Source organism: Carassius carassius, chromosome 27 (genome assembly GCF_963082965.1).
Source record: "Carassius carassius chromosome 27, fCarCar2.1, whole genome shotgun sequence".
Classification (NCBI taxonomy): domain Eukaryota; kingdom Metazoa; phylum Chordata; class Actinopteri; order Cypriniformes; family Cyprinidae; genus Carassius; species Carassius carassius.
The window spans coordinates 19,676,996-19,704,038 of record NC_081781.1 but is presented as its reverse complement, the minus strand read 5'-3'; the positions used below and the strand labels follow the sequence as shown (position 1 = coordinate 19,704,038).

Below are 27,043 nucleotides of genomic sequence, written 5' to 3'. Positions count from 1 at the left end.
ACATATAGTATTATACCACTTGCTCACCAATGGATGTTATCTTCTTAAACTTTAAACCATCACTTCTGGTCAAAATACAAGTCTAAAACTCAATAATAATGCTTTCTCCAGTGAAAAAGTCCTCTCACATTAAAATCCACCGATATATTTGTTTAGCAGTGCAGAAGGTTCCTTGTTCTGTACATATTTCTCTCCTGATTCAGACAAGACAACTTCAATGATAGAAAACAATATCACAGACTCAGTACAGACAGTATCACAAGACTCACAGACTTGAAATGGGTGTGTCAGACAAAGGAGACATGCAAAATGTGCAGTGTTGGGGGGCCTCTAGGAATGAGGTTGAGAACCACTGACATAAGGTGACTAAGAAGGGCCAGTTAGTCTATTCTGATGCCACTCACCCATTGTGTACTAAATATCAACTACTTCCTTCTGGCCGGAGACTTAAAACTCCCTTTGTGCAAATCAAATAGGTATAAGAATTCCTTTGTACCTGCTGAAATCATGTTTTTAAAAGACTCATATAAATGTGTTTTTATGTGTGCTGTGCTGCAGCTGTATGTGTATATGTATGCATAATCCTGTCTAAATAAATAATTGCCTTTAAGGACAATAAAGTTTAAGGGTAAGTTCACCCAAAAATGAAAATTAACTTAGGTTTTACTCACCCTCAAAGCATCTAAGGTGTATATGACTTTCTTCTGTCAGACGAATCCAATCAGAGTTATATTAAAAATGATCCTGGTTCTTCCAAACTTTAGAATGGTCAGGTGTTTTGTTCATCAGTCCTGTAGCGAATCGATGTGTAAGAAAATTGATGTCGCCATTCTGGCGGATGACATGGACGTATGTGTTGCGCCATTGATTAGTGACGAATGCTGTAATTTCTTACAAAAATACATAAATCCAGGAGGCCTTTATTCACCCAAGGAGGGTGTGAAAGGCACGTTTTATTATGGATGTGCATGCTTTATTTGACTTCTTTTGGACTGTTAAAGGAATAGTTCAGTGTTCATCTTCAGTTCTCTCTTCACATCAGTTCAGTCAGTGTACTGTTTGAGTAAATGAATTACTCCGGGATATTGGTTTGTTTTAACTCAGAGGGAGTGTCAGCCACATTAAAAAAGTTAACAGCTTAAGTCATTTGTGTATTAATTTGTATTGGAGACACGAACCGTTTAAAACTATTCAGTTCGATTTGGTGAACTGGTTCAAAAGGATCCGGTTACATCGAATGATTCGTTTGCGAACTGGATATCACAAACTGCTTTGTTTTGAACTCTCTCTCACAACAGACACGGAAGAGAAGACAATGATGAATAAAGTCGTAGTTTTTGCTATTTTTGGATCAAAATGTATTTTCGATGCTTCAAAAATTTTTAACTGACCCTCTGATGTCACATGGACTTCTTTGATGATGTTGTTCTTACCTTTCTGGACATGGACAGTATACGGTACCCAGAGCTTCAATGGAGGGACTGAGAGCTCTCGGACTAAATCTAAAATATCTTAAACTGTGTTCCAAAGATAAAAGGAGGTCTTAAGGGTTTTGGAACAACATGAGGGTAAGTTATTAATGACATAATTTAGCTATTTGGGTGAACTATCCCTTTAAGACTTCCACATACTGTACATTATTGTTTCTCCTCTATGCCCCACCTGCTGAAACTCGTTTATTTTTACAAGGCTCATCGGTCTGAAAAGCGGGGTGTGCTGTAATTGGCCAGCTATCCAGTGCATTGTGATTGGCCGAATACCTCAAGCGTGTGATTGAAACGTTACACCCCTTAACTTATTGTGATTGCGATGAGACATAAACATTAAACCCCATTATAAACATGATATAAACACAATTTCTAGTCATGTTCTCTTTTGGAAGGTCAAAGAAAGTAGTTTCGCTTTCTCAACAAAATAGTGTCACACACCGCAGCCTTGAGTGAGCGAAGGCCGGAGATTTAGAGTTGAGTCGTGGCCTACAGTGAGTGGAGGCTTAGAGTCAGTCGCGGTAGAGTGAGCGGAGGCCTAGAGTGAGTTGTGGCCTAGAGTGAGCGGAGGCCTGAAGTGAGCAGAGGCCTAGAGTGAGTGGAGACTAAGAGTTAGCGGAGGCCTGGAGTGAGCAGAGGCCTGGAGTGAGTCATGGCCTAGAGTGAGCGGAGGCCTGAAGTGAGCGGAGGCCTAGTGTGAGTTATGGCCTAGAGTGAGCGGAGGCCTAAAGTGAGCAGAGGCCTAGAGTGAGCAGAGGCCTAGAGTGAGACGTAGCCTAGAGTGAGCGGAGGCCTGGAGTGAGCAGAGGCCTAGAGTGAGTCGTGGCCTATAGTGAACGGAGGCCTAGAGTGAGTCATGGCCTAGAGTGAGCGGAGGCCTAGAGTGAGTAGTGGCCTGGAGTGAGCAGAGACCTAGAGTGAGCAGAGGCCTAGAGTCAGTCGCAGTAGAGTGAGCAGAGGCCTAGAGTGAGAAGTGGCCTGGAGTGAGCAGAGGCCTAGAGTGAGCGGAGGCCTGGAGTGAGCAGAGGCCTAGAGTGAGCGGAGGCCTGGAGTGAGCAGAGGCATAGAGTGAGTCACAGTAGAGTGAGTCACGGTAGAGTGAGCGGAGGCCTGGAGTGAGCAGAGGCATAGAGTGAGCAGAGGCCTAGAGTCAGTCGCGGTAGAGTGAGCAGAGGCCTAGAGTGAGCGGAGGCCTAGAGTGAGTAGTGGCCTGGAGTGAGCAGAGGCCTAGAGTGAGCGGAGGCCTGGAGTGAGCAGAGGCCTAGAGTGATTCGTGGCCTAAAGTGAGCGGAGGCCTGGAGTGAGCAGAGGCATAGAGTGAGTCACAGTAGAGTGAGTCACGGTAGAGTGAGCGGAGGCCTGGAGTGAGCAGAGGCATAGAGTGAGTCACAGTAGAGTGAGTCACGGTAGAGTGAGCAGAGACCTAGAGTGAGCAGAGGCCTAGAGTCAGTCGCGGTAGAGTGAGCAGAGGCCTAGAGTGAGAAGTGGCCTGGAGTGAGCAGAGGCCTAGAGTGAGCGGAGGCCTGGAGTGAGCAGAGGCCTAGAGTGAGTCATGGCCTAGAGTGAGCGGAGGCCTGGAGTGAGCAGAGGCATAGAGTGAGTCACAGTAGAGTGAGTCACGGTAGAGTGAGCGGAGGCCTGGAGTGAGCAGAGGCATAGAGTGAGCAGAGGCCTAGAGTCAGTCGCGGTAGAGTGAGCAGAGGCCTAGAGTGAGCGGAGGCCTAGAGTGAGTAGTGGCCTGGAGTGAGCAGAGGCCTAGAGTGAGCGGAGGCCTGGAGTGAGCAGAGGCCTAGAGTGATTCGTGGCCTAAAGTGAGCGGAGGCCTGGAGTGAGCAGAGGCATAGAGTGAGTCACAGTAGAGTGAGTCACGGTAGAGTGAGCGGAGGCCTGGAGTGAGTGGAGGCCTAGAGTGAGTCATGGCCCAGAGTGAGCGGAGGCCTGGAGTGAGCAGAGGCATAGAATGAGTCACGGTAGAGTGAGCAGAGGCCTGGAGTGAGCAGAGGCATAGAGTGAGTCACGGTAGAGTGAGCGGAGGCCTGGAGTGAGTGGAGGCCTAGAGTGAGTCATGGCCCAGAGTGAGCGGAGGCCTGGAGTGAGCAGAGGCATAGAATGAGTCACGGTAGAGTGAGCAGAGGCCTGGAGTGAGCAGAGGCATAGAGTGAGTCACGGTAGAGTGAGCGGAGGCCTGGAGTGAGCAGAGGCATAGAGTGAGTCACGGTAGAGTGAGCGGAGGCCTGGAGTGAGTGGAGGCCTAGAGTGAGTCATGGCCCAGAGTGAGCGGAGGCCTGGAGTGAGCAGAGGCATAGAATGAGTCACGGTAGAGTGAGCAGAGGCCTGGAGTGAGCAGAGGCATAGAGTGAGTCACGGTAGAGTGAGCGGAGGCCTGGAGTGAGTGGAGGCCTAGAGTGAGTCGTGGCCTAGAGTGAGTGGAGGCAAGCTTGAGTGAGAACGGTGCGGCTGGTGGATTCAACAAGGAGCTTGTGGCAACTACGTGACAACCCCGGGCTGGACTCTGCTTCGTCCACGAGGAAAGCTGATCCGGTGATCCATAGGGCAAAGTTGATGTATTTCCTCAGCGACCAGCACCCATCAGCTCCAGGCATGATGAAGCAGATATCATCCTCTTTTGCAAGGACAAACAAAGATTCTTTGCATGAACATCTTGGTGGCGTTATGCAAATCTTCCCACATAGTGACGTAGAGATGTGGGGGCGTGTTAGAACACTCCAAAGAGAAATTAAACATTGAAATCACTTCATATGACCCCTTTAAATGTCACACACTGAGGTGACTCTTAAAAGAACCATAACCCCACTGCTTTCAATAGTCTCAGAACAGATTCAGTTTTCCCTTTCTTATTTTCACTTGTTCCCATTTTATACTTGTGAGATCAAAAGCTACAATTTCACGAATGGTTACATACAAGGTGTTTTTCTGTGCTTTTTTTGTTTTTGGACTTTTTTTTTTTTTTTTCTTCTTTGTGTGTGTTTTGTTTTATTTCTTGTTTGTGAAAAAAAGCCAAACAAATTAAATAGGAGTGACATACTGTAAGAATAGATGATTTAAAAAAAATGATCTGTGGAAGGTGAAACTCATTTGATGATATTTTTGCAACATTGCTTTAGACAAATGTATTTATTTATTTATTATTTAAACTAAAATGTATTAAAAACATAAAATAAGTAGTGTCAGTTTTTATTGCCATTATTGAAGGCTTTATGATTATGAAAAGAAAGAAAGAAAACAGATCAGGCTAGAGGTATTAGGCTAAAGGAATTAAACCAAGTAAAAAAAAAATAGATTTCTCCAAAAAAAGAAAATATGTCCTCAGACAAATATATTTACTTAAAAATAGTGTTTTCCTGTGCTGAAACATCCCACAAAAGTAAATTTAAAAGTAGGTTTCCAAGGAAGTGTGTGTGTGGTGCCAAACTGACTGTGGCACTTTCCAGAAGAGCTATCAGGGAACATTCCCAGCATCAGTAACACACTCCGACATGCGCTTAAACACTTCGGGTCATCTTTAAATAGCGTGTGATAGGCTCTGATGCCACTTTCTTTGGGAGCAGTGTGGGGGCTCTGCACGTCTGGAAAATAAATTCCCTGCTGTCTCCCTGTCCGGATCTGCCTGAGCAACAGTCGGATCATGCCAGGGACCGGATGGGCCGGGAATAGACAGGAAATCTCAGGAAGCAAGGGGGTCGGATGGAGTGCCGATATTGGGACCACTACAGGGCAGATATCAGGAAAACTGGAATTTGTTTTACAGTTTTCCTGAACTGTTGTTCTTCCTCTTCACCCCTGCAGTCGCTGCGGTTGGCTATTCCATCTTTACATCTATTCCACTGGGTTAACGTGTACACGAGTGCTTATGGAAAAGAGAACCTGTGTCTAAATGGTTCTCATTCAAACAATCCCTTAAAAAATATTTCATTTTACGCTATTTTCAACTACTACAGTAAAGCCATAATATATTCACTAGGAGGTTGTAAAATATGTTATTTTATATTTCTTTAAATGATGTAAAGAATTCCACAAATATATACACTACTGGTCAAAAGTTGAAAATTATATTTCAAGTTTTTTTGCTCACCAAGGCTTTTTTATATTAAATCACAGTAAAAACAATAATATTGTGAAATATTCCTACAATTTAAAATGTTTTCTATTTTAATATATTTTAAAATTACATTTATCTATGTACTGGCAAAGCTACATTACCCTAGCCTTCAGTGTAACATCATCCAAGAGAAATCATTCATATATATATATACTCTAATTTTGATCACACAAATGCATAAAGTGAGCAAAAGAGACTTTATAGCACCATTTAAAAATGTAAAAAAATATTTAAAACTCTACTCTAAGTAATGTCAATATAATTTTATTATCTATACTTCACTGCTATAACCTTTGCACTTTTAACTTTGAAAGCTTTATAACAACTGTTTTATTAAATTAACTAATAATAAATGAATTAGATTTTTAGATGAAACTATGGTCAAAAATTTGTAAAAGATTATACACTCCCTATTTTTGCACAGTGTGAGTTGAAAATATTTATTTACTTTTGAGTGTGCCTCCATGTCTTCATGCCACTATCCATAAAACATGGACGACAATGTAAAAGATACATTGTTTACTTTTGTAAAAGACCTGAAAAACACCAGAGGCATTATCCAGCAAGCCATCAACTCACGGGACTTGGGCTTTTACAGAACAAGACATTATGAGAGATTTAGAAATCAAAGCTTCATTTCTTTTTCCACTACCTCTTTCATGGAGGCCTGGAGCAGGTCTGGCCCGACACAATCCCCTGCTCAGCTCCGGATGTCAGCGCTGTTCCAACTTCTAAGAGTCACCGCAAGTTGTATTGTTCTGCTTTTACTTTTTGGAAACTTCTCATTCACCTGGAAATCGCCAACATCCTTTGCCTCTAAGCTGAAATGCATCTGGCATCAGCTCATAACCAGATTAGAATGACTGTGAAGCTGTTATTTATGAAGGAATCAAGAACTTCAGCGAGTTCATTATGTAGCCTATGCAAACATTACATCATGTTGTATATGTGGAGGCCGAGCCGCGAGTGTTTCCCACGGGAGCCACTAGAATGTATTTAGTGGAGAGATCGTGTTGCGCGAGGAGTACATCGTCCATGATTTCCACATGCCCAGATAACAACTGGAAATATGAGATGTTATGAAACTGGATCCTTCACAGTGTAAAAATAAAGCAGAGGAGGAAGATGTCCACCCACTCTAAGCATCCCAATTTTCATCCGCACAGGTTCCTGTTTGGTCGACTAATTTTAAAGATGTATCAGTAAGTGTGGAATTGCACGAGCAATGAAAGGAAACCGTGCTGTTGAGTAAACTCTCAAACAAAAAGCCAATTTTAGAACGTTCCTCCTCAACAAGCATACAATGGCAGGAAGACAAAGAACGTCACACGAGGGGATTGACAGGGTGAGCTCAAGGCAAGCTCAAGACAAGGTCAATGTACATGTCCCTGTCTGCAAGGGCACTGAGTACATTCATGAGATGATGCTATAGTCTCCAGACACAGCTGACTCAGTGTGTTCATGAATGAAATGGGTTGTTTTTAATGTTTATTTTAGAGACACATGTCCTGCAGCTGTGTAATCGAAATTAGATCTGTCTTATGAAGCGAGGGGGCTTCCGAAACCCTCTTTTTAACAGTAACATGTCTTAAAGGAACAGTTCACCCAAAAATATAAATTCAGTCATTATTTATTCACTCTCATGTCATTCCAAATCTGCATGGTGTTATTTTTTTCTCCTGTGACATATAAGAACAGTTCAAAGTGATCACGGGCAATCAAGTCTAATAAAAAAAATAACCACAATAAATGTGATCCAGACTAATTTATCCCAACTCATTTTTCATTTATGACAACTACATATAAAATGACTTGTAAATTAATCTCTGTGTAATTAAGCAGGTTTCTAATTAATTATGTTGGATGTAAATAACAATGAACATGATTGGTTCTTGCCTGTCTTGTGTCTGAAAAAAACAAAAAAAACAATGCACAGATACGGAATAATATGAATGTGAGTAAATAATTATATAATTTTCATTTTTGAGTGAACTTTTCCTTTAATTTTGCTTCTCTTGTGATAAAGTATTTTATTTAAAAAAAGTACTTATTAGGGAAATAATATATTTTAAAAGAATATACTTACTGTAGTGTCAATGTAGTGTTTTTAGACAATTAAATTACATCTAAATTTCACTGAAACAATAATGTATTATTGTTTTGTCAAATTAAATGTGTTTGGTTTAACTTTTTTGATTCACTTAAGTACATCTTTAAACCTTGTGTAATTTCATAATGAAGTCTGAATATGTAGAAGCAAATTTAAAATATACTGTATATTTATATATCAGATTATGAAAATTATATATATATATAAAATAAGTAAATATGAATATATGCTTAAGTCTGAATATATAAATGTACATTGTAAATATGTAGTTCTGAATATTTATCATGTATAAAAATGTATATAAATATAAATTGCTAAATTAAATATATATATATATATATATATATATATATATAGCAGTTGATATTTAGATGTATATGTATATTTATATGTTATGTTTAGATAAATATATTTATCTGTAATATAAATAATCTCTATCTTGTGTTTTCTTTGGCACATCCTGATCTGATACAGTAGTGTTTCCTATAAAATAACATAATCTTATTATTGTTTGTTTTCTTTCAAGATGTGCTATTATTAACAATGAAATTATCTGGAGAAAGTTCAGTTTGTAGTTGTGACTTCCTCGTTTGAACTAGAAAACACACGTCAATCACGTCAAACGTTTGTCACGTAGGCCTCAGGAAGATGTTTGTTTAATGGTTCCTGTGTACAAACACACCTGTGCTTTGTAACAATGTGAATGTAAGTCTTTAATATTCATTTTGATCAGTTTAATGTATAGATAAACATGCAGTATAAATAATAAAAATAGACCCCAAACTATTGAATGGCATTAAACAAAAATATTTACACTAAATCCTTACTTTATACACACTCTATGCATATACTAATGTGAGACAGAAGTTGCTTTTTTCTCATGACAAAAATGAGACAAAATGTGATCTAACCTAGTAGTGTTGCTGTTAAAATTCAAGTTTACATATGTACACAGAGACACACCTTATTATATGCTTTAAAATGCAGGTGTGTAAACAGATTTGACATAATAACAGATATTTAATGAACTAATTAGTGACTTTTATAGTTTTGTAAAAACTGTAAATCATGATGTTAGGTCAGTTTCTGAAGGTTAAAACTCCTTCCCTGAAGTTCTCTATACTCTTTCACACTTTCTTATTAAGCAAAACTTGAAATTTATACAGATTTCTTTTAAAATGACATCAGTCGCTACCTTGTATTACATCAGTGCTGACTTGGACCATGCCCTCTTTGTGTATCTCTGTTTAACAACTTCCTAAAGGCACCAGAGTTGAGTGGAAATCAGACCCAGCTGCTTTATGGGTCCTGCATGGCATCTTTATGAGTGCATATTTCTGTGGATGTGTATGTTTTACTGTAATTCTACAGAATGAAAGCATAGCTTTACTGAAAAGAAAATTCTCTGCGAGAACCACTTAAAAGCATTTTTGTCCATGCAGTGAAAGTCAGTGTCGTCCAAATCAACATATTTTCTTCCACTCTAAGGACAAAAATGTTTTTCATAATATCTTTCTTTACATTCCACTGAAGAAAAAAGTCATACAGATTTGAAACGAAATGAAAATGACAAAATAATGACAGAATTTTAGGGCAATTATCCCTTTAAGAATAGGACTAAGTCATTACAGACATAACATGCTCTTTATATTGCTTGGAGAATTAAATAAATATTAAATAGATTTTAAACACAATATGTGTTACATAAAATAAAAATATACAGTTACACATCTTGTGTGGCCCATTCATTTCCTAAATCTTATCTAAAGTGTGGCCTAAATATGTTGAGTTCATCTTTAAACCCAAGCAGATATGTTCCATGTCTCAAAATAATCAGCATTTTTCTCACTCCTCTTGTTTCTGACCTCCAGAAAGTCCCGAGACGAGCAGCCAATGACGTCTGTTTAGTGATTTGAGCTGGTTCTCCTACAACCAGGAAGGACAGTCAAAACAGCAGCCTGAACCAACACAAACAGATCAATCCCAATGACGTAGTCGTAGTGTGAACGCAATGCCTCGCTCTGAACTGACTGTCATTATATAAGAAAAACCTGACCTTTTAATACAAATTTTGACATCAAATATCGATTAACTACTATTTTTATTACCCATAACTGTATTTAAACATGAAATACACAGTTATTAGTTGTCAATCATATTTAATAAGCAACTGAATACAGCGTGGGACCTCTTAAAAGAGACCTTGGCTTTCTAAGTGCTCTTAAAGACTGAAGCCAATATCCTCTTGTAGTCTCAAGTGGATCTCAAGATTGCAAATGTTTAAAGCAACTTGTGCAACATATGTCTAAACTCTCAACTGAATGTAGAGTTAGATGTTTAGTGCATAAGAAGTCCTTTATAAAACTTGCTGAACTAAAACAAAAAATTGCTGAAACGAAAATTGGTCAATGACATGATGCTTGTCCCAAAGCATAACCGACTTTTTCCAAAAACCAAATCTTGAACTTTTGACTGTTGCTGAATATTTGATTGCGATGGACTGCTGAGTCATGCTAACTGTGTGTAACAATCATAATAATAAGCTGAATTTATCACACGTATCATAGATGTCCAAATCTTCAAAATCACAATATCTGAGTAATCTTACAGTAACATGACTGATATGAGTGATAGATGCTCAGTGCGTAAGAAGTCTTTCATAAAACAGGAAGTTATTGAAAGGTATTTTCTCAATGACATTATGCTTGTCTTGGTTTTGTTTTTATCGCTTGAATCTTTTACATTATTTAAAATTTCTTTAAAAAATGTGATTCAACTGGGAAAAAAAAGAGAGTAGGCATTGTATTTTAAACTGACCAGAGTAATAAAAAATATTGTTCCTAACCTTCAACCAGGGAATATTTACTGCAGAATGTGCAGTGAATTCATTTTGCCTTTAAATATTAATTGTATCTGATTATTATTAGCATTCTCTCTATTTAATGTATCACGTGCATTTTGTTGTCATGTGATGAGAAAACTCATGGTGCATTTATGTCACGTGGAATTACCATAATTACGGGATTACGTAAATAATGCTCACAGCCTCATAAAACTTTGTGCTTAAAACTTGTAAAATTAGATTTTTTTGATATCTCTGGCTTGTCATCTCATAATTACGGTAATACCGGCATGTTATGAGACCTTGTAAACCTTCCTGACTAAATGTTTTTTTCATTTACATTTATTACATTATCACTTTTATTTGGTCAGTCAGACCATTACACTAATCATATATATCAGGGGCAAGGGAGGCAGTGCCTCCTCAAAATATTGCGATACGTGTGATCATTTTAGCTGAATATAACACTCCCTTAGCAGTCCACCTCAATCAAATATCAGTTACACATGGCGCCTTTGAGTTGGCATTTAGTCGCTAGATAGATCATCCCTTTGAATACCAAGCCAAAGGTTTCAGGTCTCATCTCATGCATCACAGTGTCCTGGGAGGACTTCATGTGACATTTCATGCCTCAGATTGAGAAATGTGCGAGTTGAAATGTTTTGTCCCTGTCAGTAAGTCATGTAACTTATTTCTGTGGCTTTTTTCTCAAAGTGTTAGCTTACATATTTGTGGAGATGCTTTTTTTTTCACCCCAGATTCATCCAGACTTCACATGACCTTTGCTCACGATCTGCAAGCATTCAAACCACTACTTGTGAAACTACAATTGGATGTAATTTAGTTGTAGTACACTGATGTTTTTCTTGAGGATTTGTTAGCATTTCAGAGAATTCTGCCTACAGGGATTCGATTTTCTGCACGTTCAATTTCAACATTGTGGTTAATTGAAGATGAGATGTAAACTTAAGTGAACCACTGTTCGCTTTGTCCTGTTTGAGTATGTAGTACATCAAGCAAAATAATACAGCACTACCACAGTTTATGCAATGAGGGCATTGTCCTGAGTTTCAGTAAACAATAAGAGCTGTTTGGAAGACCTGCGATTGTAAATCCGTATAAATTTGTATACAGGCTCTTTAAATGTGATGTACAGCAGTGGTTAAAAAATTGGCCTGCATGTCTGGTTTGATATTGGCTCTCAAATAGCAGACGAAAGGTACTGTCACATTAGTTACATTTTAGAGAATTGTCTATTAGATTGACTGGATTTTGTGTGTGAAATTTAGCAGAAAAACAGTAAACGTAACTGCACCTTAAATCAATCATAAAATGCATATATGTAGTTGCTACAGTAATACAGTAATACAGCTGTGTAACATAAATACTATGTTTAAATGCAGAAGAATAAACTATCTTTTTTAATGTTGAAATATCAGTCAACATCAAATGTTTGAGTTATAAGTCCGACTCTGTAACCATTAGGCCATGACTGCCTCTAAAGTTTCAATAGTGATTGGAGATGCTGGGGATTGAACCCAGGACCTCATACATGCAAAGCATTTGCTCTACCAGCATTTGAGCTACATCCCCAGTTACCAAAAATGTAGTCATACAGGTTTGAAACAACATGTTGGTGGTTAAACTAGGGTCAGCTATCCCTTTAAGACATTGTAAAAAGATACTTGAAAATCCTAACAGTAGAGTAAGAATATGCCTGAGGTTCATCAGATAACATACTGTTTCCTCCTTCTTGAAAAGTATGCGCTGAACATGAACAGATTTTTCCTTTTGTTCAATTTCACTCTGCATGGGGCCTGCTCAGGGTTTTTCAGCTAGCTCTGGGATTGCTCCAAGGGAAATATTGGACTAAAGTATAGGGGCATGAACATCACTGAACAAACAGTTCAGAAATATGTCCCTGATTTTTCACTTTCTCATAACAAAAGCAGCCTTGCTTGGTTACAAAGGTCTTCAGGAAGAGCCTCTCTGTTATAATGTCAGTGGCACCAAACTTATTGGTGTCCTACAAGAGGCATGTCATATTAAAACTCCCAAGTCCTGCCGAGGTCATGTGTTTCATTCCTGAATCGGATGTATTCATTGTTCCCTTACAGATTCATTGTCGGAAAACACAACGAGAAACATGTGCGTGGCTACAAATGCCACTCACCCTACACATAAATGATCAGTGAGATATGGGTCCAATTACAAACAGTCTGCTCAAAGACTACAGGGCATGCGGTCTAACCTCAGCCAGGGCCAGTTTTGGGGGTTTATGGTTCGAAATGATGGCGTGCATCTGGTTTCGGTTATTGTTGTTGTATTTATGACTGGTATGACATCGCTAGGTAGAAAGAATCGTGTAATCCGTCAGGAGCAGAAGGCCTCACATTAAACCAGAATCCCTCTGTGAGCCCACAGGTAGTCTGGATCGCATGTTACCCAGGAAACCTTTTAATTGCCTAACGATGCCCTCATCTGTTTCCTTTAGTTTGAGACTGGTTGGAGAACATAATTATTAAGGGAAAGGAGCTTGATCTTGTGACCTTTCTCCTGGAAATGGGCCTTGGACTAAATTAAAGGGATAGTTCATTCAAAAAAGAATTACTTACCCTCATGTCGTTCCAAAACCGAATGTCCTTCGTTCATCTTCAGAACACAATTTAAGATATTTTTGATGAAATCCGAAAGCTTTCTGACTTTCCATAGTCAGCAAGGTTACTACGATGATCAAGGTCCAGAAACATAGCAAGGACATCAGTAAAACAGTCAATGTGTCATCAGTGGTTCATCCTTAATCTTAGGAATCTAATTTCATGAAGACTGACATGGAAGAGAAGAAATAGTTGAATAAAGTCATAGTTTTTGTTGTCATGGCTTAAAATATAGCATACAATTAAGGTTGAACCACTGATGTCACATGGGCTATTTTTTAATGATGTCCTTACTACCTTTCTGGGCCTTGAATGTGTCGGTTGCATTGCTGTCTTTGTAGGGTCAGAAAGATCTTAGATTATATGAAAAAATATATTAATCTGTGTTCTGAAGATTAACAAAGGTTTTATGTGTTTGGAACGACATGGGAGTAACCACAAACATCGAAACAACATATCTCGTCACCCAGTTATTGAGTAACCATTCGATCCCAGTAGAACATGTTTCAACACATACACAATAGATGCGGTATGCCAAGTGTTTACTCCGATTTCACCCCTCTCCACAAGAGACCTTGTATCCTTCTGATGCCAACATACATTTAAATGACATGTCTGCGCTCACCTATCACTCTCACTATTACACCCCAGCCACCTGAATCTTATTAAACATAATGGCTTATTATTTCCCCAGCTGAATCACTATATTTAGACATTTAAAAGATTAATTTCAAACGTATGCCAAAACAAGCTAAGACTTTAAATGTAATTGCTTTATTGTATTATAAATTGAATTTAAAGAATGCTCGCTTCGGCATGTGATTCTAAATTACATTTTATGCTAGTTCTACCAAAATTTGGCCTCCAAAATGGATGCATTTGGCTTAGTCATGACACAGATTTCTTAATTTTACCAAAACCTCACCACTAACCTCTTGCAAACTCTTACATGTGTATCATGGCTCGGTTCCTTTAGCCTCACTGGCCGGTTGAAAGCCAAGCATGAGCATATCCCAGAGATCCAGTGCCAGCATGCAGCGAAAGGCTGCTGCAGAGAGACCAGGTGCAGCTCTGTTTATCCTCCCCTGCTAATTATGTCAAATATTATTCCAGCCTGTCTTCCACATCCTTCTGCAATGCTCTCCGGCTCTGTGTAATAAAGGTAACTGTACACCAGCAGGATATACAGGTATCAATACTGTTATTCTTGAGAACAGGTTGAGAGTTTGAAAGATTGTGACATATTTATTTATTTATTTAATTATTTGTTATTTAGTTTAGTTTCATTTCGTTTAGTTTATCTTAGCTTAGTTTAGTTCAGTTTTATTGGTTCCATAATTGATCACCTTTGCAACAGTGAAACCGAACTAAATCAAGTTTTAACTGAACTGAATCAATTATAAATTAAATTGAGCTGAATAATTACACAAATATCTTCTGTAGAGCTGTTTTACTGCTGAAATTGAAGTCATTTAATTGCTGAATTTTGCAGCATTTAATATTATTTTTCTCTTTTACTGTGAAGCTGCTTTGAAATGGTCTGTATTGTATAAAGCTCTTTATAAATAAATGCGCTTTCTTCATGGGACTAGATTACCAAGCTCTTCCCCAGACATTGTACTTGTCAAGGCATTTTACTAGGCTAGGACTAAAGGTATTACTTTGAAGTGACACTTTGTTGTAGAATTAAAGAAAAGAAAAGTAAAGCCTTTCGTTACGTTACTGGAAGTAGATGTCATTGTGCACGTGTGTTTAGTGCCTGTGAGGTGTTGAAATATTCTGGGCTTGGGTAACAGTATGAGTAATAGCACTGGAGTTCAGAGGCCCCTGCCGTTTGACTCTGTCATGCCAATATGCAGGAGTTTGGATTTAGTGGTGGGGGCTGAAGACTTTAGAGCAGCTGGATATTGATATCCAATGGCGTTTTGAAAGGATATATTTATGCACTTGAGATTGGAGAACGGACAAGTAAAATTATTTACATGACATGCATATGCAGCTTGAAATAAACATACCCTGGAGCTGCTATAAGAGGTCCATTGCTGGAACACTGTTGAATGGATAAATGAGGTTAATTAGCATAGTTTGGAATTAAACTGAATAGGCCGCACCCCACAGGAAGCTAGAAGTGGAATTTGTTCTATCTGTCTGTCTCTTTCCATATGTCTGTCTGTGTCAATTTATCTCTCTGTCGTTCTTTCTATTGTTTTTCTGTCTGTCGTTCTTTCTGTCTGTCTGTCCGTGTCATTTTATCTGTCTGTCGTTCTTTCTATTGGTCTTTTATCTGTCTGTCTGTCATTGTCTGTGTCTATCTGTCATTCTTTATTTCTGTCTGTATGGTTGTCTGTCGTTTTATCTGTCTGTCGTTCTTTCTATGTCTTTTATCTGTCTGTCGTTCTGTCTGTCTGTTTTTCCATCTGTTTGTGTTGTTTTAACTGTCTTTGTTCTTTCTATCTGTCTTTTATCTGTCTGTCTGTCTGTTGTTCTTTCTTTCTGTCTGTCTTTTGCATATGTCTGTCTGTGTCATTTAATTTGTCTGTTGTTCTATCTTTCTTTTAGCTGTCTGTCTATCTGTCTTTCTGTCTGTTGTTCTGTTTGTATCTGTCTGTCTGTTGTTCTGTTTGTATCTCTCTCTGTCTGTCTGTCTGTTGTTCTGTTTGTCTTTATGTCCATTGTTCTCTGTCTATCCATCCGTCTTTCTATCTATTTATCTATCTACAAAACCCGATTCCAAAAAAGTTGGGACACTGTACAAATTGTCAGTAAAAAAAGGAATGGAATAATTTACAAATCTCTTAAACTTATATTTTATTCACAATATAATATAGATAACATATCAAATGTTGAAAGGGAGACATTTTGAAATGTCATGCCAAATATTGGCTCATTTTGGATTTCATGAGAGCTACACATTCCAAAAAAGTTGGGTCAGGTAGCAATAAGAGGCCGCAAAAGTTAAATGTACATGTAAGTAACAGCTGGATGACCAATTTGCAACTTATTAGGTCAACTGGCAACATGATTGGGAATAAAAAGAGCCTCTCAGAGTGGCAGTGTCTCTCAGAAGTCAAGATGGGCAGAGGATCACCAATTCCTCCAATGCTGCGGCAAAAAATAGTGGAGCAATATCAGAAAGGAGTTTCTCAGAGAAAAATTGTAAAGAGTTTGAAGTTATCATCATCTACAGTGCATAATATCATCCAAAGATTCAGAGAATCTGGAACAATCTCTGTGTGTAAGGGTCAAAGCCGGAAAACCATACTGGATGCCCATGATCTTTGGGCCCTTAGACGGCACTGCATCACATACTGGAATGCTACTGTATGGAAATCACAACATGGGCTCAGGAATACTTCCAGATAACATTGTCGTTGAACACAATCCAATGTGCCATTCGCCGTTGCCGGCTAAAACTCTATAGGTCAAAAAAGAAGCCATACCTAAACAGGATCCAGAAGCACAGGTGTTTTCTCTGGGCCAAGGCTCATTTAAAATGGACTGTGGCAAAGTGGAAAACCCAAGTTGTTATCAGCGCTCAGTTCAGAAGTCTGCATCTCTAAAGGTATGGGGTTGCATGAGTGCATGTGGCATGGGCAGCTTACACATCTGGAAAGGTACCATCAATGCTGAAAGGTATATCCAAGTTCTAGAACAACATATGCTCCCATCCAGACGTCATCTCTTTCAGGAAAGACCTTGCATTTTCCAACATGACAATGCCAGACCACATACTGCATCAATTACAACAGCATGGCTGCGTAGAAGAAGGATCCGGGTACTGAAATGGCCAGCCTGCACACCAGATTTCATCTTTCACCCATAGAAAACATTTGGTGCATCATAAAGAGGAAGATGCGACAAAGAAGACCTGAGACAGTTGAGCAACTGAGCAAAAGAATGGGACAACATTCCTATTCCTAAAAACAAGAGGGGATGCCACACAGTGGTAAATATGGCCTGTGCCACAACTTTTTTGAGATGCCATGAAATTTTTAATCAATGATCTATCTATCTATCTATCTATCTATCTATCTATCTATCTATCTATCTATCTATCTATCTATCTATCTATCTATCTATCTATCTATCTATCTATCTATCTATCTATCTATCTCACTGTCTGTCCATATCAACACAATTCTGCATCCTTTCTGCTACCTCAATTGAAATTCAAGAACTGGTGACTTCACATCAAACTTTGTCGAAACAGATGTTTTTGATCAGTAGTTGATTATTAAAACCATCTCACAATTTCTGTCTCACAACCTCTGCATATAGTCCATGACACATCAATACTAAATCAGATAGGCTTTTTATAGATGCCCTGAGGACCATAACTATAAAGCTGAACCCCTGTATTAAGTGTCTTTGGCTGAGAGTGCTGCATTGCGTAATAGGTTGTGTAACAATGGGTTTGATGTTGTGAATAATTGACTTATATAAACTGACTGTTGGCTTTTGATTGATATGAGGTGGCTGTAAATGTGTTTTCAGATGCAGCGAGTAACTTTGATGCTGTTTTAAGAATGCCTGACCAGTTTCAGTCCTTAATTTTTCATTTTCCCCCACTAAACTATAATTTTCTGCCGGTTTAATTTTATTTACCTGTTCCATGCAGAATGAGTTTTTTTTATTTAGTTATGTCTGAATATGTGCTAATAGAGAATGACCTCATATTTGAGCTTTATCCAGTCTCTTTCTTTTATTATCAATAATAAACGGCAGGTAACAAATAATATTTGGCTTTCTGTGGTGTCCTTTGGCAGTCTTTGTCCTGTTGTGCATGGGGGAAAAAGTTCCCTTGATGCTTTATTTTGTAGCCCATGGAGTGTATTTGTCTGTATGGGTTTGTCCTGGGGCATTTTGGATTTACCCAGTGGTTGGAGTCTTGAGGACCTCTTTAAACACGGTGTGAAGACAAAAGAGACGCCGTACATCAAAGACGGTTTCCCAGTGTGTGTTTGAGTAGATATCATACCAAACATCCTCAGCCAACAGCATCCAGCAGCCTTCTGTCTCTGAACTAAGATGCATACTAACAGTGAGCGGAGCCTTCACAAGGAAGCATATGGATTTAGGCTTGTCTGGGCTGTGTGAAAGTGACCCTTCCCTGACATCAGGTCATATTACGGATGAAGCTGGGGTTCAATTACCCTTTTTGCACCAAATCTGTGTTATATATTGACCTGTGTCACTGACAATATGTTGTCACTGCAGAATTAAAGTTACCACATAACTTGTCCAAAAATAAACATAACAGTCTTTGTTTGCATGTCATTTGTAAATATATTCTAACTTTCCATGTGATATACCTGTAATTCAGCATTTTATAATTGTGTAAACTGTTTTAATGCATCAAACTAGAGCAGTTGTAAATACAATTCATAGAAAACAATTCACCAGTGTTATTTTAGTATCACTGAGATGGGTTTTTTATTCATATTTATTCACACGTTTTGTTTTTATAATTTCTTCTTTTGTCAGTTATATTTTACATTTGAGTTTTAGTTAATTATAATAATCCTGCAATTCAAATATATGATATCTGTAAATAATATCAAGTTATAATAGTTGTTAAAATCATGTAGCCAAATTGTTAGCATTTTTATCATCTGATAATTATGTATCACAAGATACTTTTGATGCAACAATCAGATTGCATTTAAATAAAGTATATAGCAAATAAAAGTTAGGAGTATTTAATTCGGTATTTTATTATTTTATTTTTAATTAATTTTTTTATTAATTCAGCATCTTTATGATATTTCAAACTGCTTTTATGAAACATACAGGGGTTATTGTTTAAGAAGGATAGTGAAAATAAAGTAGCTTGAGTTTACAAATCTCCAAAATTTAGAAAAGGAAATAAAATGTTATTTTTAATTTACCTCTCAAAAGTTATTGATATACATTAGGCCAACCGGTAAAAGTCATGGCATTGAATTAGTTTACATGGAGTATATGATGTTTGCATAATTCAGAATAATTTTATTTTGGACTGATAGACAGGATAGTGCCCTGGATACTGGTTTGTTTAGTAGAGAATAAACATTTAGTGAATTCATATGAATATACAGTACCATGTGATGACATAATTGCAAAAAGCTGGTTAATCAAATAACGTAATCAGTTCTCTATACAAAGTGACCCATGACTGAAACATAGTGCTGATAAAAGAGCAATGCAGAACAATCTAATTAGTTCTCATCAGACAAACAATGTTCAGGCAAATATGTCAAACGTCATTATACACAGAGTTCGTTGTATTTTATTGCGCTTAACAGTTTTCCAGTTGACCAGTGAACAGCTTCAGGACGTTTTCAAACACATTTTATGTTTATTCTAAAATGTTCATGCTGGTTTTCTGAGTGTGAATCTAAACCATGCAAATCATTTGAAATGCAGAATTTTTGAACCATGTGTTTGAATTTAATTTGACAACTGATGAAGAACGTGAGGTTGTTATTTATATGACAGATTGCGACAGAGGATGTGGGGAGGGGTTGAGTAATGTGTTTAATCTGTTAATTCTGTGGATAGACATGGAGAAGAATGGCTGTTCAATGTTACAACACGAAAAATCTCACGAAAGTTGTTTTTTGCAGTTTCAGCTCTGGTAGTAGAAATGTGGTATGGCTTTGTGCCTTTGAAAATACAATAGAGATGATTGATGAGCTAGAAAATCTTTAAATTTAGCTTGCAGACAGACGTGAAGGCAGAAGAGGTCTTTTTCTCAGTGTTTTTCTTTCTAAAAGCCACGCCATTGTTCTTATGTATGAGCCCGTCAAGCAAACAAGAGTTTTAAAAATTGTCGTCCACAACAATTATTGGCAGGTTTACAAAGTCTTAAATGTTTGGCAATTGTGGCTTTGACAATACAGAAGTCTCTGCGGCCTACAGTGCGTCAACGTTGACTCCTGTCTGGTATTTTGCAATGGTTACACAACATGCAATTGTATTGAGCTGCTGTTCTGTGTCCCAGCATCCTTGAGGCATGAGTGGACAGCTCTTGATTGTGGTCCATTGTCTCTATGGGTTTACTCAGGGAAATTATGGCACAGAGATCCACACTGCGTTGAAGCAGAAGAACCAAAGTCAGGCTTTCAGGTTGGCATTGTATTTCCCTGTACTCCTCTCCTCTTACATAGCTATAAAAGGTTCATCCCTGAACTGGACAGTTCATCTGATGCAGTTGCTGTTGCTGGACTAGACCAAACCAGACCAGACCCCATCTAGCTTAATTTTCATTTTAAAACAAGTTAAGCCAATAACAATAAGGACCCAATGTCTTTTTTCTGTTGTACACCTATACCATAGTTCACTTCAGTTTTTACAAACCCCTTCTAGTCTCGTCTCTCATTCTTCTCTGTTCGCTTTGTCTCAGTCTATTCGTTTTTTTGTTATCTGGTCTCCCTAGATGCTTTTAATCTATAGGTGAAATGTTTGGGTTATCTGAGAGCATCTAACTCCATCTTTCTCTTTACTTCCTATAACGGTACCTGATTAAAACAAAGAAAACTACACCATTATCAGATTGGCAGTGTGCACAGACAGTAACACAAACACAGTCTGTGTCCAGGACAGCATGTTCTGTTGTTCCACTGTGTAAAGAGATGGATTCAGTCTTTCATCTAGCACTAGAATCCCAAACTGTTTGATCCAGTTGTAAAATAACATTGTCTTAAAACAACATTCACTAACAAGCAGCACCGGGGAATTTAATCAAAGAACAGTCAAGCGGAAAACCTCAAAAGACACCTAATATGCTCTGCATTAACATCAAATATTTGTAAAGATGGGAATCCTCAGGAATCACTCTCATTTTCATTATGCATCCACTTAACGATTTTTGTATTCTTTTTGGAGTCAACATTCAGTTGAATAATAGTCTGAAGATAGCGTGTTGCGAAGATAACATCACAAAACTCTTATTAATAAGCACAGAACATATTTAGGACAATTTATAATAAGCAATCCTCTTTCCTCAATGGCCTCAATCATGGATGTTGCTTTCTTCAATAAGGATACTATACATGCAATCCTGCCTTATAATTAGGCTAAATCAAGGTATAATTAAAATGCATATTTTGGAAAAACTTTCATGCATGTTAAACTTCGAAGGAATAGTTCACCCAAAAATGTGTTGAAAATGTTCTTCTGACCCTCAGACCAGCCGAGATGTAAATGAGTTTGTTTCATCAACAAAACAGATGTTTTAAAAAAGGTAGCATTACATCACAAGATCACCAATCAATCCTCTGAAGTGAATGGGTGCCGTCAGAATGAGAGTCCAAACAGCTGATAAAAACATCACAATAGTTCATGAGTAATCCACACCACTCCAGTCTTTAAATTAATGTCTTGTGAAGTGAAAAGTAAAAGTGAAGTGTGGCCAAGTATGGTGACCCATAGCCAGAATTAGTGCTCTGCATTTAACCCATCCAAGTGCACGCACACAGTAGTGTACACATACCTGGAGCAGTGGGCAGCCATATTGTTTCAGCGCTTAAGTTTTATCATCTATTTGGACTCTCATTCTGACAGCACCCATTCACTGCAGAGGATCCATGTACAGTATATGATGTAATGCTAAATTTCTCCAGATCTGTTCCTATAAAGAAAAAAGTAATAGTTGATGGCCTGAGGTTGAGTAAATTTCAGCCAATATAAATGTTTGGGCAAACTATTCTGTTGTTCTTTCTGACAACTCACTATGTTTTAGAGCAGATCGAACTCATTTAATCTTAAAATGGATTTGGCATTCACAGTGGATGTGTGCTAGAGAGATATTAATGCAGTCAGAAGGAAGCATTGGTCTATTTGATAAGCCAAAACATCACTACCATCTGTTTCCATTATGGCAGCTGGATGTGGAATTGGTGTAAAGTTCAGTGTTACACCATCTTGAAGAATGAATAAATGTAACCATAAGAGAGCTTGTTTATTATCATATCTAGTTAAGCAATTTCCAATGAACTTCTTCCAGTGAATGTGGTGTTTGTTACACAGAAAAGGAGTAAATGCCAGGAAGCCTGGACATAGAGAGAAAAAAAGGAAGTATGACCTTAATCATATATAATTAAAAAAAACAGATTTTCATATTGGGAAGATGAATACAATGTAGGTGGTTGTGGTTTATGGCTGAAATCCCATTACACGAGAATGTTGGCTTTTTTATTGAGAGCTTTGATTAGTATTAGTACTTAGTACTTTTATTAAGCAAATATGCATTAAATTGATCAAAAGTGAGAGAAGGCTTTTACATTGATTTAAATAAATGCTGAGCCTTTAAACTTTTAAAAATTACGCAGCACAACTGTTTTCAACACTGATAATAATAAGAAATGTTTCCTGAGCAGCAAATTAGCAAAATATAATGATTTTAAGGATTGTGTGACACTGAGATTACATTAAATACATTTAAAAATAAAATGTAAAAAAAAAAAAAAAATACATTTAAAAAGTGTTCATATTTCAGAATATTTTCTGAATATTATTCGTTTAGTGAATGTTATTATTTGACTTCACTGTTCTCTTCCCTTTCTCTCAAACCATCTCCATTCTAGACCAGCCCTGCTGAATCATGCTAAATGAAGATGAAACAGTGCTGGACTGCTGTGGTTGTGTGTGAAAGTGCAGCTGTGTAGGTAATATTAGGTCAGCTGGACCTCTCAGTGCCCTGGTTTGGGATGTTTGTGCGTATTTCCTCAGGTGTTTTCCTGCTTTGATGCTTGATGGAAAGCTCTTTATAATATCAGTAAACTTACTGAGCATTCAATTCAATTCAATTCAATTCAAGTTGACTTGTATAGCGCTTTTTACAATACAAATCGTTACAAAGCAACTTTACAGAAAATTATGTTTCTACAATATTTAGTAGTAGCTAGTAGTTTGTGCACGTTTGACAGGATTTTAGAAAAATAAAAATAATAATAATAATACAAGACGTAGTCAGCTAGATGATGAACTATCAATATTATTAATTAATAGTAATTATAGGATGCAGTCACACATGTAGCAATAATTGTTAGTTCTGTTTGTTGATTCAAGATTAGGATCATCTGGGGTCCTCTGAGGGTCAGCATCATCTCTTCTCAGGTGTTCTGGATCCAGACTGGAGCTTGTGTAAATCCTAGTTACCACGGGATGTAAATCCCGTGGCAAAACATAGAAACAAAATAGAGACATCATTAGCATAGCTGCTGATCCAACAAAGTAAAATTAGTTTAACCCAAGCTAAAGAATAAAAATGCAGATGCAACTACACTCACAATTTAAGAGATACATTATTCGAATGCTTGGCGAAAGAGATGCGTTTTTAATCTAGATTTAAACAGAGAGAGTGTGTCTGAACCCCGAACATTATCAGGAAGGCTATTCCAGAGTTTGGGAGCCAAATGGGAAAAAGCTCTACCTCCTTTAGTGGACTTTGCTATCCTAGGAACTACCAAAAGTCCAGCGTTTTGTGACCTTAGGGAGCGTGATGGGTTGTAGCGTGGTAGAAGGCTAGTTAGGTACGCAGGAGCTAAACCATTTAGGGCCTTATAGGTAAGTAATGATAATTTGTAACTGATACGGAACTTAATAGGTAGCCAGTGCAGAGACTGTAAAATTGGGGTAATATGATCATATTTTCTTGACCTGGTAAGGACTCTAGCTGCTGCATTTTGGACTACCTGTAGCTTGTTTATTGACGAAGCAGGACAACCACCTAGAAGTCCATTACAATAGTCCAGTCTAGAGGTCATGAAAGCATGAACTAGCTTTTCTGCATCAGAAACAGATAACATGTTTCGTAGCTTGGCAATGTTTCTAAGATGGAAGAATGCGGTTTTTGTAACATTGGAAATATGATTTTCAAAAGACAAATTGCTGTCCAATATAACACCCAGATTTCTGACTGTAGAGGAAGTAACAGTACATCCGTCTAGTTGCAGATTGTAATCTACAAGATTCTGTGTGGTGTTTTTTGGTCCAATAATTAATATCTCTGTCTTATCCGAATTTAATTGGAGAAAATTATTTGTCATCCAATCTTTTACATTTTTAACACACTCTGTTAGCTTAGATAATTGGGAAGTTTCATCTGGTCTCGTTGAGATATATAGCTGAGTATCATCAGCATAACAGTGGCAGCTAATTCCGTATTTTCTAATAATATTACCAAGGGGCAACATGTATATTGAAAATAGAAGGGGACCTAGGACGGATCCTTGTGGCACTCCATATTTTACTGATGATAAATGAGATGACACCCCATTTAAGTAAACAAAATGGTAGCGATCGGACAGGTAGGATCTAAACCATCTTAGAGCCTGCCCTTGAATACCTGTATAGTTTTGTAATCGATCTATGAGTATGTCATGATCTATGGTGTCGAACGCAGCACTAAGATCAAGTAAGACTAGAAATGAGATGCAGCCTTGATCTGACGCAAGAAGCAGGTCATTTGTAATTTTAACAAGTGCAGTTTCTGTGCTATGGTGGGGCCTAAAACCTGACTGAAATTCTTCATACAGATCATTTTTATGCAGGAAGGTGCTCAATTGAGCAGACACAACTTTTTCTAAAATGTTAGACATAAATGGAAGATTTGAAATAGGCCTATAATTTGCCAGTACACTAGGATCTAGTTTTGGTTTCTTAATAAGAGGCTTGATAACCGCCAGCTTGAATGGTTTTGGGACGTGACCTAAAGATAACGACGAGTTAATGATATTGAGAAGCGGTTCTTCGGCTACAGGTAACGGCTCTTTTAGTAATTTAGTGGGTACAGGATCTAATAAACATGTTGTTGGTTTAGATACAGTGATAAGTTTATTTAGCTCTTCCTGTCCTATATTTGTAAAGCACTGCAGTTTATCTTTGGGTGCGATGGATGAAACTGAAGTGTTAGACGCTGTAGAATCTACATTCGCTATTGTATTTCTAATGTTATCTATTTTATCAGTGAGGAAATTCATAAAGTCATTACTATTTAACGTTGGTGGAATATTTGAATCAGGTGGCGTCTGGTAATTGAGCATCAATTTAGCCTGTGAATCCACAAAAAGTTTCCTGCAACTGTTTCTTGACAATTGCAGTTTCCATGAAATTCTGTTCCCGCATATGACAAAGTGCGCAGTCGACAAGGTTAAGGAGAAGAAACAGAATCTCTCAAGTGAGCACGGCCAACAAATCGTGAGTAATGGGAACCACATGTATGACATTTTGATTTAAGTGGTACTACATGAGAAAACTAAAGCTTCATCTTTTCCTGCAGGCTCTGTGTAACTCTACCTCTCCATGGCTAACGCTACAACATTGTAAGGTCATACTTCCTTTTTTCCTCTCCATGGCACACGCTACAGCATTTCCTGTACAGACAGGTACAACACAATGAAAAATTTATTACTTATTTACTTATTATATTAAACTTATTTTTTCCTTAAAAATATTAATCCATATCATAACATTTTATTAGACTTTAGATGTCATAGAAAGTCATGAAAAGGGCAAACATTGAGTTTCTGTAATCATTTGCATGTATTTATTTTTTATTTATAGAACAATGTGTAAAACTTTTGCAGAGAGTATGTCAGTATACATGTGTGCCATTTAGAGGGCATCTGTGCCATAGTTATAGTATGAGTGTGAAAGCATTATTACTTTATTTCAATTATTTAAGTAGTAATAATGCAACACTTTGCATCAACACTTTGACAACTTCTAATGAAATAATTTTTCATTGAGTTAGAAGAATGTAATAATTAAGGACTTAACCATTTGTAGCATAAAACATAATTTTGCTACATTAATGGGTCTGTGGGCCTGGAACCAATCAATATCAATATCTTTTTTGATTTTTAAAATCAACAGCTAGCAAACATATATGCTAAATATAACTTACTTGGCATGTAAATATAATGAAGAAGCGAGATATTACTTGCCTTTGGCTTTAGGGAAGACATTGCTCATAGAGTCAAAAGTGTTTACCTTTTTGTGGTCTACTCTTCTGCACAATGGTAACCACAAGTACTTCAATAGCAGAAACTTCTTAAAATGTCAAACGCAACAGCAATAAACATTTTCAATAAAAAATAACAATTTTAATATTTATACCCCTTATCTGGTCCTATGCAAATCATGCAGAGAAGTACAAATTTACAGTCCAATTTACAAAGCTAACAAGATTATTTTGTCAAGTTAACTTAATAAAAAAATATATCTATATATTTTGAATACATACATAATTTGAAATCGCGACTTAAAGTTTAAAGCATTCAATTCACACGGACTGACTATCACGCAGAGAACACGTGATCATGCTGGATAAAAATGCACATTTAACAAGATCTCAGGGCTGGATTTGACTAGGTATGGGCTGGTATGAGATTTTGATGGTATGACGACCTTAAGCAAAAATGTCACGGTTTCACGGTATTGTTGTTACAGCTCTGAAATGTGTTATTTTTAAATGACTGGGTAAAAAATATATATACATATATTATAAATAGAATTCAATCCTTTTTTTTCTCCGCTGGACACAATATAATTAGTTTTTTAGCAACATGCAGAATATTATAAACAGTAGAATTTTTTTTTCTTTGATTTGTTTCCTAAAAAAAATTAAAGACTGACATCTTTATTTAATCTAAATCTGTAATAATCTGTAATAAGTTAATTAATTAATTTTAGTTATATAATTCATATCATTTATCATACATATCAATAATCATACAAATAATTTGATTTAATAATAACCCTTTTTTGTAGCTAAAACACAATGTTCTGACAAGCTTTGTAAAATTATACCACGTAAACTTTTCAGAAGACAGTCAGCTCCCC

The 27,043-nt window shown here is 37.4% G+C and overlaps 1 long non-coding RNA gene and 1 other non-coding gene across 2 annotated transcripts in view; one reads left to right on the top strand and one right to left on the bottom strand.

Annotated features, from left to right (window-relative positions):
• LOC132107309 (uncharacterized) overlaps nt 1–25,508 on the top strand; it is a 30,464-nt gene extending 4,956 nt beyond the window's left edge. The window contains exons 3-5 of the long non-coding RNA XR_009424268.1: nt 22,783–22,863; nt 25,300–25,396; nt 25,479–25,508. This is a non-coding gene — a long non-coding RNA (uncharacterized LOC132107309). The remainder of the gene's footprint in view (nt 1–22,782; nt 22,864–25,299; nt 25,397–25,478) is intronic.
• On the bottom strand, nt 12,077–12,152 carry trnaa-ugc (transfer RNA alanine (anticodon UGC)). The gene has a single exon. It is a non-coding gene; the product is annotated as a tRNA-Ala (tRNA).
• Nucleotides 25,509–27,043: the final 1,535 nt, after the last annotated feature.